This window comes from Lathyrus oleraceus, chromosome 1 (assembly GCF_024323335.1).
Source record: "Lathyrus oleraceus cultivar Zhongwan6 chromosome 1, CAAS_Psat_ZW6_1.0, whole genome shotgun sequence".
NCBI lineage: Eukaryota > Viridiplantae > Streptophyta > Magnoliopsida > Fabales > Fabaceae > Lathyrus > Lathyrus oleraceus.
Window position 1 is genome coordinate 108150535 of NC_066579.1, and position 13776 is coordinate 108164310.

General features: G+C 40.3%; 1 pseudogene; it reads left to right on the forward strand.

The window, feature by feature from the left end:
• Nucleotides 1-11628: 11628 nt before the first annotated feature.
• LOC127116751 (uncharacterized) lies at nt 11629-11728 on the forward strand (annotated as a pseudogene).
• The last annotated feature ends 2048 nt before the right edge of the window (nt 11729-13776 follow it).

Consider the following 13776-nt stretch of genomic DNA (forward strand, 5'->3'; position numbering starts at 1 on the left):
GTTTTGACATCTAACCCTAAAACACGCGCGCTGCATGGCATTTAAAAATCCGTAGGTAATCCTCATGCGTTTCCCAGCTAAATCCGCAGGAAAACTGGAAATGTATGAATCTCTTGATGAACACGATGAAGATCATGAAGATCTTCATGCAATTTTCCAGATTTCTACCAAATGTTCCAGAAATGAAAATCAAGCATATCAATCAACTCGCCACGCATCATACATCAAGAATCCAACAATATTTCATGCAAAAACAACATCACACGCACGGATCGAAGAAAATAAAAATCAACATCAAAACTTGAACTGCATGGATCTTGCTCAAAACAGCACCAAATCACCTCAAATTTGTTCCAGAACTATCACCAAACCATGATCTATTCAACTAGCATAATGAATTGGAGAATTAAAGAGGTCGAAAAACTGACCCCTTGATGAACAGAATTGGATCCACGTGCTTCCAAGGTTTATGATGCTCCAATTCTTCTCCACACTACTTCAGGAAGTAAATGATGATGAACTGGAAGCTTGAATGCACACGAATCTAGCTCAATCTTCAATTTCCATTGATGCTTCACTCTTTGCACCTAGCTCAAACAGCCACGATTTTCCTTGAATTCACGTCCAAATATGCTCAACAATACCTCAGGATGATGAATGGATCAATGAAAAGTACTTGTGTTTGAAGAATCTTGCAAAAAAAAGTGAGAGAAAAATTTGGAGAATTTGTGAAATCTAGATCTAAAATGTGTTAAATGTGAAAACAGTTAGGGTTTAAGCCTTTATACTCAATGCTAATCATGTTTAAGAAATGTTTAGGACCAATGCAAAAGAGTTTAATCACTTTTGTGGTGTAAGTGCAAAAATGCAATTTTCACTCCATGCACCCTCATGCACGTGAACAGTGCATATTCCTGGCCCAAAATGCCTTAAAATGAATCCATGCACATTTTAGACTTGGTTTGGTATGCTCATGATCAATCAAAATGAGTTTATGAAATTTTTCTCCAAAATCTTCATGAATAAACCAAAGGCCATGCAAATGAAATTCATGCCAAATAATGGTATGCTTGGAAAATACATGTTGCAAGGATCAAAGTGCAAAAAGAACCACTCAATTTGGAGTTTTGGTTTGAAAGTTATGCTCATTTGAAGTTTAAACCATACTTTGCCATGATTGGACCATATCTCCTCAACCACACATGAGAAATCCATGATCTTGGACTTTTTGGAAATGGGAGAGAAAGATCTTCAACTTTCATGATGGACAAAATTTCATTTTAAGCTTTCTTGATGATGTAAAGTTGAGTTGAAGTTGGTCTAAAACCTTTCCATTTTTGGAAAGTTCAAATTATAGGTCACTTTCTATTTTTGGAAAGTCTTGACCTGACTTCAAATTCTTCAATGTTGATGTTTGAAATGTCAAATGAGACTTGTTTGAACATGAATGAAGTATCTCTGATCACTTCCCCCCTCCAAATCTACAGTTGACTTTGCAGTTGACTTTTATGGTTGACAGATGACTTGAACATATACTGATGATTCTGAGCCTCAACCACTTGATGAAATGGCACCAAAATGAAACCCTAGCTTATACAAGCTCAATAAAATCATATGATGATCTCCATCTCATTAAAGACCTCATCTCCTTAAAAAACCCTGACTGGTAGAATGCAACTGATTAGGGTTGACCAGAGGTCAAAACCCTAATCCCAAGGAATATGATCAGGCACAATGAACCTCTTGGTGATGATAAAACCATGATGATGGTGATATACTCTGGAAAATAAGATAACACTCATCCTTCTTGAGGAACCAATAAACCCTAATTGAAGCACAAACCCTCAGAAGGCTAGTGATCAATTCATGAGACCCTTAGGCTTGAAGCTTTTAACCTCTCTATCTTCTGAGCAAAACTTAGGAGGATGACTTGCCTATTATCCCATGATATGCAATATGTAATGACTAATGTCCTACAAAATGAAATGCAATATGCTAAGCTAGTCCCAAGAGAGGAGGGCAAATTTTGAGGTGTTACAGTCGTCACATCAGCAAATTCTGCATTTCATGTTTTCTACTTTTTTCTATGCTTTCTCATCTGTTTCTTCTTCTTTTTCTTCCTCTTCTTCATTTTGCTCATTAATGCATGGAGATTTAAATACCTGCAAAAATAACTCAAATACTTGCGGAATAATCGGGTTATTAACTGAAATGGTATGATCTTTGAGTGTAAATCAAGGCAATTATTTGATGTGTTTTCGTGTTATCAAACTCCCCTAAACTTGAATCTTTGCTTGTCCTCAAGAAAATACAATTTGAAAACAAAGTTAAGCGTGAATACATTACCCATTCGTACATGGTTGTCAGGCGGATTTGTTAAGATGACGATATTCAAGTAGAACACTAAAGATATTATGGTGACACGAGCTTTCAGCTTTAGCGTAAATCTCTCCTTTGCACAAGTTGGTTCGAATCATGCGATTATAGCTCAACCCAGTGTCTCTGTTTCTGTTTCATCCGGTTTCATTCTAGCGCAATCACATTAAGCCCTTTGCCTCCACACGCACTTAGTGAAGTAGCCGGTTAGTGACTTTGATCCTTTTCTTAGCACGGGGGTCTGGTAACTAGTGTGGTAACCCTTTTTATATCCCCTTTTTTGAAGGTTGTGTGGGATCGAACCGTAGTTCACCCTACCGAGTCCAGAACCAGGTACCTCTAGACCAACCAACCGGGGTTTATGTTCCTTCTTTTTGTATATCTTTGCAACCTTTTGTACGGTTCGTTTATCAATTTCTTGATAGCAACAGTATGAAGGAATTTCTTAATTTGTAGGCATCAAACACTTATATTCATCGGCTCTCCATGTGGTTTGCGCTTGAGACGGTGTTGACTGCTAGTATAAACTACTAGGGGTTAGTCTAGAATGGAGACTTAAGGTGTCGGTATAATGGTTATTCAAACAGATCTCATAGAAATTAGGGATCTAGGGTGTCGGGACGGTATCAATCTTGTTAGATCTTTCTCATTTTTCCTAACAAAGCCTCCGCAAGACAACCTATGTACTCGTAGGGTATGCATTTAATCTTAAGGAAAAAATTTTGTTATGCCAAAATATGTAAAAATGATTGATAAGGACAAGCAAAAAGTTTTGTATTGGCTGAAAATATTAGCAATAGAAACAAGTAGAGGAGTGATAAGGATTTTCTCCCACATTTAAACAATGCATTATCCTCAATGCGACAGTATACAGAAATAAAAAGGAAAGAAACAAAAATTCACTGCTCGTCGTTACGCGACTGGCTTCTGCGTGCGCTGGCTCTTGCTCTTGCTCGTTCACCCCTTCCTCGCTGGGTAGGATCCAATCCTACATGCTGAGTATACTCCTGGATGGCATCTAGGCGATAAGTCAGGGCACTCATCTGGTCTGAAAGTTCCGCCATCCCCTGATCATACTAGTTAGCATAATCGTGTTGATCCCGCTGCATTTACTAGATCGCTTGCATCATTTCTGTTTGGCGGTCTTCCATTATTTGGTTATGTCGTAACATCTCGGCGTAGATGTTTTCCATGGAGGAGGGTCTTTGTTCACTTCTCCGCTGTCCTCGGGAAGAAGTCTCTGCAGTGTGCTCTTGAGGTGGCTGAGGCATGCCTCTGTCAAGCTCCTCCTCGACTTCATCTGCATCATTACCAGGGTTTCCATCATTTGGCTCGGGGGCATCCAGATTAAAAATCCAATTTTCCATTTCTCTCGGGTCTGTGCGGTTCCTGTTGGGCATGATGATGCTTCTAACTACCTTGTTCCTGACAACAGGATGATATTTCTCGTCATATGTTGCTTTGATCAGGTGCGAAGCACGGCAGTAGTCGATGTCGAGGAATTCTGCCTCCAGGGCTGGTAAGTTGGCTAGCCTATCTCCCAGGTTCAAGCCTAATGCTATGGAGGTGATAATTCCCCCACAACAAAATGTCTGGCTGCCTCTCATGCATGCAACCTGGATGTTGGCTAGTAGGAAAGGAGTAACATTCAATGCGATTTGAGCAAACACACAGTGAAGAAGGAAAAGTTCCTTGCAGTTTACCTTATGGTTGCTGAGTCTTCCAAAGACTGTGTGCCCCAGAACTCGGTGAAAGTATCTAATGGCTGGGTTGTGGATATATGATCGTTGAGCGTATCACAGCTCATGGCGTTCATGTTGGTGAGGTTGTGCCAAACTGGAAATGCTATCTCTGACCATCCTTCTGGGATGCAGTAGTGAATTCCTTCTCCATGTCGGAAACCAAGCATTCTCTCCATCTAGGTTTGATTTAGGGAATACTCGGTGCCGAACATTCTAAATGTGGTGACACCGGTGAGATATTGGGTAGCGCCAAGGGGTGTGATGTAGGAGTAGGAACTCAGAAATTCCAGGGTCAGCGCTTCGTAGGTTTGCTGTGGTGGGGTACAGAATTGCGTTAAGCTGGAGTTAGCTAGCATCCACTCCAAGCCTTCCAAAAGTCCTAACTCCGTCAGGAATTCATGATCAACATACCTCGTAGCTTGAACGGAGCGTTGGTAGAACTTGAGGTAGTTGCTTCTTTGATGTTCGCCGGCTTCCCCATTTTGGAATACAACGGTTGATAGGTCGGGAGTAGCTCTTTCTTGGCGGGCCATTTGTGAGGTGTATGAAACTTTTGGTATTGGTGGGTGGGATGGAATATTTGTGTGTTACACGCTTGAAGAAAATTGAAAGAATTGAATAGATGGAGAGCAAAATGGTAATGAGAGTGGTAATTGATGAGGAAGAAGAAAGAAAGAGCGCCTGCATTTATAGGCGAGCTCTCTGGAATTCGTGACGGTCATCACAGGGGTGTGACGGTCATCACGAGCAACGGATGTGTAATGGTCGTCTGCAACGGTCACATGCTCGTAACGGTCATTTGCATGCCGTGTGACGATCGTGGCAGATGCGTGACGGTCGTCACGTCTGTGAGACGGGCGTCACCCTATATGTGACGATCGTCACGCTCTGATTTTCAATTTTCTAACACAGGTTGCAACAACATTATGATAACTTAGCAATTTAATTAAAAAGCAAAGATGCAAAAAATAAATAAATAAATAAGCAGAAAATGAATAGAAATTGAATTGATAAATTTAAATTAAATGTAACATTGAAAAATAATAGTAACGATAACATAGCAAACAAAAGTAATAAAGTAATTAAACAAAAGTAATGAAATAAGTGTGCTCCCTCCCCACACAAAACAAAGCAGTGTCCTCATTGCTTAGTGCGAGTAGGAGAAAATCAGTGGTCAATTGTATTAGCCACGGTTTTGTCCCAATGCAGCGACAACTTTGTTCAGATAATGAAACTGCTCAACGGGTATATCCATCAGGCCTAAGACATAAAGTGTATGAGGTTTATCTCTTCTTTCACAATTGTGATGTCAGCTTGAAAACCATTCAGACGGGTGATGAGCATGGCATGATTATCAGCGTATGATGGAGGGACCGGTTCATCAATGTTATAATAGTTGGGCGGTGTTTCAGGATCAAATTCTTCTACATGGATAGGGTCATTGATACACTCATATTTAGGCGGAGTCTCGGGAGGTGAAGGTGGACCAATAGGGTGTTCCTCTAAGTCATAAAGCCAGTTATTGCGGTTGTGAACACTCGTTTTCTCATGGTTAGGCAAGGTAAATAGTCGAACCACTTCGTTACTGATTAGATAATCAAAGGTATCCGTTCCAATGTTTCCTATGATTCTGCGGTTAAAGGAAAATTCGATATCCATGGGTCGGATGTTTCCAAATGGTACAAGCTCGTAAAGTGGGCGTACAAGTCCTATGGCGTCTACTATCATGGTTACTAGGCCACCTATTATTATTGGGGTACGGTTGTTCTTAGCAAGGTGGACAAATCTTTCCATCATAAATGTCACGATATTGACATGTCGACCTTGATCGACACATAGCAAGATGGAGAGTTCATCGCGGGACACTAAGGTGTTGTTTTCTTCCTTACCAAATAAGGTGTGGGCTAGTATTTTATGAAAGTATCGAATAGCAGGGTTATGGATCTTTTGTGAGTGCATTTCATTCGGGTTTGGGTTGGATTCTCCAGTTATGCTACCCCATAAGTCATCTAGGTCGATGTCATCGATTAGGTCCTCCTGGCGGGTAGTAAAGACGAAAGGCCCACTAGGGAATCCTAGAAGGTCAGCAAGGTCTCGACGGCTATAGGTGAAATCCATGCTAAACAACCTAAAGGATATCAAACCTTTGTTAAGTCCGTAACCATGTTCGGGGTTGTATACAAGGGAGCTAAGGAATTCTAAGGTTAGTTCACGGTACGTGACAATCCGTCTCTTAATGGATGCGTTCTCCCACCCGAGCTGGTTAAACATAAATAGGATGCTATCTCGGATGCCTAATTTATCCATGGTCGGTCCATCATAATATATGGTCAATGCCATATCCTTCCGGGAAAGATAAACATACCGCCTTCGTTGAACTCTGCCTCTGAAAACTGTCTCTATTTGTTGCATGAAGAAAGTAATTAACTAACTAGTTAGTAATTTTCCTGTTTATCAGTATCCAATATGTCTAAGTTAGTTACTAGTAGCAACAAGAATGACTGCAAAGAATCAAGAAGAGGGGAGAAAACAAATAAAGAAAGAAAAGCAAAGAAGGAAAATAGTTTGTAACAAAGATAACAGAAAAGGTGGGTTGTCTCCCACTAAGCACTTTATTTAATGTCGTAAGTTCGACAGTAGCGTCGCGATGTACTAGGTGTTGGGTTGAGCGGGCAGCTCTATGAGTCTGAGACTGTTCGAATAGTCTCTATTTTAGATATTATAATAATGCTTAAGTCGCTGCCCGTTTACTATGAAAGGGTCACTATTCCTACCTTTTATTTCTATCGCACCACTATTTAGGACTTTCGTGATCTTGAAAGGGCCGGACCACCGAGATGTGAGTTTTCCTGGAAAAAGTTTAAGTCTTGAATTGAATAGTAGCACTACGTCGCCGACTTTAAACTCCTTCCTAGAAATGCGTTTGTCATGCCATCTTTTGGTTCGTTCTTTGTAGATCCTGGAATTTTCGTAAGCGTCCAATCTCAGCTCTTCTAATTCGTGGATGTCCAGAATCCGTTTCTCGCCTACGGAAGTGTTGTTTATATTTAGGGTTTTAATTGCCCAATATGCTTTGTGTTCTAATTCCACAGGGAGGTGACATGATTTACCATAAACTAGTTTGAAGGGTGTGGTTCCTATCGGGGTTTTGTATGCCGTCCTGTAGGCCCACAAAGCTTTGTTTAGTTTGGATGACCAGTCTTTTATGGATATTCCTACGGTCTTCTCAAGAATTTGTTTTACTTCTCGATTTGAGACTTCGACTTACCCTCTAGTTTGTGGATGATACGGTGTTGCCACTCGGTGTCGGACTCCATACTTCAGAAGAAGTTTTCCAAATATATTCGATATGAAGTGGGATCCACCGTCACTAACTACTAGTTTTGGCACACCGATTCTAGGAAAGATAATGTTTTTGAATAACTTGATGACTACTCGTGTGTCATTTGTCGGAGAAGCTACAGCCTCGATCCATTTTGAAACATAGTCGACATCAACGAGTATGTATTTATTACCAAAAGAAGCTAGGAATGGTCCCATGAAGTCAATCCCCCATACATCGAAGACTTCCACTTCTAAGATTCTTGTTGTGGCATTTCATCGCGTCTTGAGATGTTTCCAGTGCGTTGGCACCGGTCGCATTTTATAACCGCGTTATGGATATCTTTCCATAGGGTAGGCCAAAAGAGGCCTGATTGCAGGATCTTAGTGCAGGTTTTCGAGGTACTTGCATGCCCTCCATAGGGAGCGGAATGGCAATGAGAGATTATATCATCTATTTCGTCCTTCAGAACACATCTACAGAAAATACCGTCGATACCTCTTTTGAAAAGTAGAGGTTCATCCCAATAATACTGTTTTAGGTCATGGAAGAATTTCTTCTTCTGTTGGTAAGACAAGTCCGGTGGAAGTACTCCGACGGCTAGGTAGTTGACAAAATCAGCATACCATGGCAGAGTTGCATTCACATGTATTTCTTCCACGGATTCTTCTATTTCTGTATCGTTTAATGTTAGTTCACACATATCACTTTCTTATCTTTTATTTCTAAATCAAATTCTTGTAAGTGGTCTGCTACTATGTTTTCAGGTTTATTCATCGTTAATTGGGATTTGTTCAGGTTTATTCCCTTCTATACATGATAAGTGGTCTGCTACTATGTTTTCAATACCTTTCTTATCTTTTATTTCTAAATCAAATTCTTGTAAGAGCAGGATCCATTTTAAAAGTCTTGGTTTGGCATCCTTCTTACTTAACAGATATCTAATAGCGGCGTGGTCGGTATAGATGATAATTTTCGCCCCCACTAGGTAGGAACGAAATTTGTCCAAAGCGAACACGACTGCTAGAAGTTCTTTTTCAGTGGTGGCGTAGTTCATTTGAGCTGGATCTAATGTTCTGCTCGCATAGTAAATAGCATGAAGCTTCTTATCCTTCATTTGTCCTAGTACTGCGCCTACTGCGTAATCACTCGCATCGCACATATTTTCAAAAGGTAATCTCCAGTCAGGTGCTTGCATTATGGGTTTGGTGATTAAAGATGTTTTCAGTTGGTTGAACGCTGTTAAGCATTTTTCCTCAAATATGAACTCAGCGTCTTTCATTAATAAACCTGTAAGTGGCTTGGTTATTTTCGAGAAATCTTTAATAAAATGTCGGTAGAAACCGGCGTGTCCTAGAAAGCTTCTTATTTCCTGTGGTTTTCGGAGGTTGAAGGTTCTCTATGATTTCAATCTTAGCTTTGTCTACTTCAATTCCTCTGTCAGATACCACGTGACCTAACATAATTCCTTGTTGAACCATGAAATGGCATTTCTCCCAGTTTAAAATAAGGTTTACTTTCACGCATCTTTCGAGTACCATTTCGAGGTTAGATAGACATCCGTCAAAACTCTGCCCACAAACAGAAAAATCATCCATAAATACTTCCATGATGTCGTCTATAAAATCGGCGAAGATCACCATCATGCATCTTTGAAATGTTGCGGGAGCATTACATAATCCAAATGGCATTCGTCGGTAGGAGAATGTACCATAAGGGCATGTGAAGGTAGTCTTTTCTTGGTCGTCATGATGGATTGGGATTTGAAAGAATCCTGAATAACCGTCTAGATAGCAGAAGTTAGAATGCTTAGCCAATCGTTCAAGCATTTGGTCAATGAAGGGTAGAGGGAAATGATCTTTCCGAGTGGCTTTGTTTAGTTTTCTATAGTCAATGCACATTCTACTTCCGGTCACAACTCTTTGTGCTATGGATTCGCCCTTCTCGTTCTTAACAACTGTAACACCCCCTTTCTTGGGTACTACATGAACGGAGCTAACCCATTGACTATCGGAGATCGGGTATATGATTCCAGCATCTAGAAGTTTATTTACTTCATCCTTGACTACAATACTTAGGATTGGGTTGATCCTTCTCTGGTGTTCTCTAGAGGTTTTACAATCTTCCTCTAGCATAATGCGATGCATACAGATAGAAGAACTTATTCCTTTTAGATCGGAGATGTTATATCCTAACGCTGTTGGGTATTTTCTTAGAACATCTAGTAATTTCTCAGTTTCCATCTGTCCTAAGTCAGCGTTGACTATTACTGGTCTTTTTAGTTCAGTGTCTAGGAATTCGTATCTTAGGTTCTTTGGTAGTACTTTTAATTCCAAGTCAGGTTTCTTTGGGCATGACATCTGGTCGGGTGTAAGTGCTAAGCATTCGCTTAGACTTTCGTTTTGGTATGGTTCATGCCAATTATCGTCTACAAAGATTGGAGGGATTTGGATTTTCATTATGTCAGAATATGTGGTTTATTGCATCTCCATCTCTCTCACGCACTCGTCTATGACATCAAGCAGATAGCAGGTGTCGTCTATAGCTGGCGCTTGTAAGAATTGGGTCAAGATGAATTCAACTTTTTCCTCTCCAACTTCGAATGTCAGCTTACCTCTCTTTACGTCTATTATGGCTCCGGTGGTAGCCAAGAATGCCCTTCCTAGTATGATAGGTGTACTGGCATCTTCTTTGATGTCCATGATTATAAAGTCTGTAGGAATGTAAAATTGTCCTACACGTACTAGGACATTCTCTAGTATATCGACAGGATATTTGATTGAGCGGTCAGCTAATTGAACAAACATCTTGGTCGGTCTTAATTCTCCCATACTGAGCCTTTTACAAATGGTTAAGGGCATTACACTAATGCTGGCTCCTAGATCGCATAGAGCTTTGTCTGTGACGAATTTTCCAATGACACAGGGTATGGAGAAACTACCTGGGTCTTTTAGTTTGGGAGGCATGTTATTCTGGATTATGGCGCTACACTCGGCAGTAAGTGTAACTGTTTCGTCATCCTTAATCTTTTTCTTATTGGATAGGATTTCCTTAAGAAATTTGGCATAGGAGGGCATTTGTGTGATGGCTTCTATAAAGGGTATCGTAATGTTTAGTTGCTTCAGAAGTTCAACAAATTTCCTAAATTGACTCGTAGTTTTAGAACTTTTGAGTCTTTGAGGATACAGAATGGGTGGTTTATAAGGAGGTGGAGGCACGTAAGGTTTCTCTTTCTCTTCGGCCTCTTGGGTATTATCTTCTGCTTCCTTTGGTTCATTTACCTGCTCAGTTGAGGTTTTATCTGGTTTTTGGTACATGCCAGGGTTTTGGAGTCTTGGATCTACGGGTCCATCTACTTCTTTTCCACTTCTCAGTATAACGGCATTTGCATGTCCCTTTGGATTAGGTTGCGGTTGTCCAAGAAATGTTCCAGCTGGAGCGACTGTAGATGCTTGATGTTGAGCCACTTGTGAAATCTGTGTTCCAAGCATTTTATTGTGGGTGGCTAAGGCGTCTACTTTGTTCGCTAGTTGTTTAAGTTGCTCGCTAGTATGTATGTTTTGGTTCAAGAAGTCTTTGTTTGTCTGAGCTTGGGTAGCTATGAAGCTTTCCATCATTAATTTGAGATTTGACTTCCTAGGCATGTTAGGAGCATTATTAGCTGGCTTTTGATATCCAGACGGAACAGCTGGTGCTTGGCCAGGTGCATACAGGGCATTGTTATTCTTATACGAGAAATTAGGATGGTTTTTCCAACTTGGGTTGTAGGTATTCGAATAGGGATTTCCTTGTGTGTAATTCACTTGATCGGTTGGGACTCCTGCTAATATTTGACATTCTTGTGCACTGTATCCATGGCTTCCACATAACTCACAGTTTGGAGTTACAGCAGCCTTAGTGGCTGCGGGTGGTATGGTCAAGTTATCTAATTTTTGAACAAGGGCATCTACCTTTGCATGAACATGGTCAAGGCTACTGATTTCGTACATTCCACCCTTCGTCTGGGAATTTTCCACTGGAGTTCTTTCACCTCCCCATTGGCAATGGTTTTGGGCCATGTTTTCAATGATTTGATAGGCTTCGTTGTATGGCTTATCCATAAGTGCACCGCCCGCGGCAGCGTCTACTGTAAGTCTTGTGTTATACAGAAGCCCATTGTAAAATGTGTGAATGATCACCCAGTCTTCGAGACCGTGATATGGACATATCCTCATCATGTCCTTGTATCTCTCCCACGCTTCGTAGAGAGATTCTACATCTTTTTGCCTGAATCCGTTGATTTGAGCTCTTGGCGGAAGAAAACCTGTTATGCAAATGATGCATAAAATGCAATGTTTGTTTTTATTTTCAAGGAACATACTGTTTTATTTGCAAATATATAATAACAATAGTAACAATTTTATTGACCATAAAATCTCTTTTATTCATATAATTTTGAAGGATTACATTGAGTACAATTTCAGAAACCAAAATACAAATACAAGATAAGAGGAAACTAATCATCCTAAGGATCCCCTAACAACAGTGTCAGATGATCTGGCTGCAGGCACATACTTCCTTCAAATGCGTCAGATCTTGGACTCAAAAGATGTCTTCATCTAAGCCTTCTCAAGGACAAGCTGATTAACAATCTTCTTCCAAGCGCTGGAAGGTTGAGGCATACTATAGGAAGATGGAACCTCTGTCTCTCGCTGTCTCTTCACTGCTCGGTCTTTAAGAAGTTCAATAAGCGCGTCTTTGTCTTTCGACTCAAGCTGCAACTCCTCATGCTTTTGGCTCAAAGCATGGAACCGCTCTTCCCACATATCCTTCTGTTGCTTCATCTTGGCAAGTGCATATTCCAACTCCTCTACATCTTGGTTAGGGAGAGTTAATGGATCAATTAAAACCATAGACATAAGTCTTTCACATGCATACGACATCTTCAACTCCAAAGCTCTCTTCTCCACCTAAGTAGTGTAAGCTTCCAAAGCTGCACAATTGCACGAACCAAGCTCAGATCTTCCTTTCCTATGCACGTTATTCCAAGCATGTATCCTCTTCTATTTCAAATGTTGGGGATCTTTACCCTCTTGATAGAAAAGACCTTATAACTGAGTGTTATTAGGTTTGTCTCTCAAGGGGAACCCAAGCTGACGACGAACCAAAGCAGGGTTATAGTTGATTCCTCCTTGTGTACCAATGAGAGGCACATTAGAGAATTTACCACAACTGTCAATAATATCCAAGCCACTCAAGGCAGAGTCATACTAAACAATATCATCATTAGTGAGGGACATAAGTCTCTAAGACCACCATAGACATTATTTGTTCTCCACAAAAATAGGCGCTGAGGCAAGTGCGAAATAAATCACTTGTACAGAAGAGGAACATAACACACAATAATCTCACCACCTTTAGAATTCCTCAAATTCAAAGAGAAGTACATATCACCCAACAGAGTAGACTCAGGATTCCCAATCAAGAAGATTCTAATGGCGTTAACATCAACAAAACCATCAATGTTAGGGAACAAAGCCAAACCATAGATGAGCAACATAAAGATGGCTTCGAAAGCATCCACACTATCAGATTAAGCAAAGGTAGTGTCTTTACCGATGAGAAACTCAAAAGTCAACCCAAACATTCCTCCTTTCTTCACCCAATGAGCCTCAATCTCAGACTTCTTCAGATGAAGAGCTTCAACTATAATATGAGATATGGGAATCTCCTCCAATCCACTAAATGGAACCTTGTCAGAAATAGATATTCCCAAGAGATGGGCATATTCCTCCAACGTAGGCATAAGCTGATAATCGGGAAAAGTGAAGCAACGATAGAGAGGGTCATAAAACTAAACCAATACACTCAAGAGTCCTTCAACCACATCAATAGATAACACATATATAAGCTTCCCATGACATTGCTTGAAGTCCAGGGGATCTAATACAAAGGATGATAACTTCTTTAGCTCTTTCAAGTTGGGACAACTGAAACTGTACTTCTTAGTGTTCCTTCATCCATAATCCATGGTTTGAAAATATTTGCAAATAAAACCTCATTTCCTTGAAATTATTTTTTGTGTGATGAATGTTATGATGTGCATGAATGCATGAATGAAACAATCACAAATAAGGGATCACACACAAGGCAAACAAACAAAGGTCAAGGGATGAATCGAGTCATTGTCAAGATCAATCATCCATTTTGGTGGATTATGGTTTTCACCATATCAACACCCAATTTCCATTGATATTGACAAGACTTGATTGGATCAACCAAAAATCAAAGGGTTTATTATGGGTCACGAGCATGGAGTCATGTTAAGAACCATCCTAAAGGAGTGTAATGAGGATA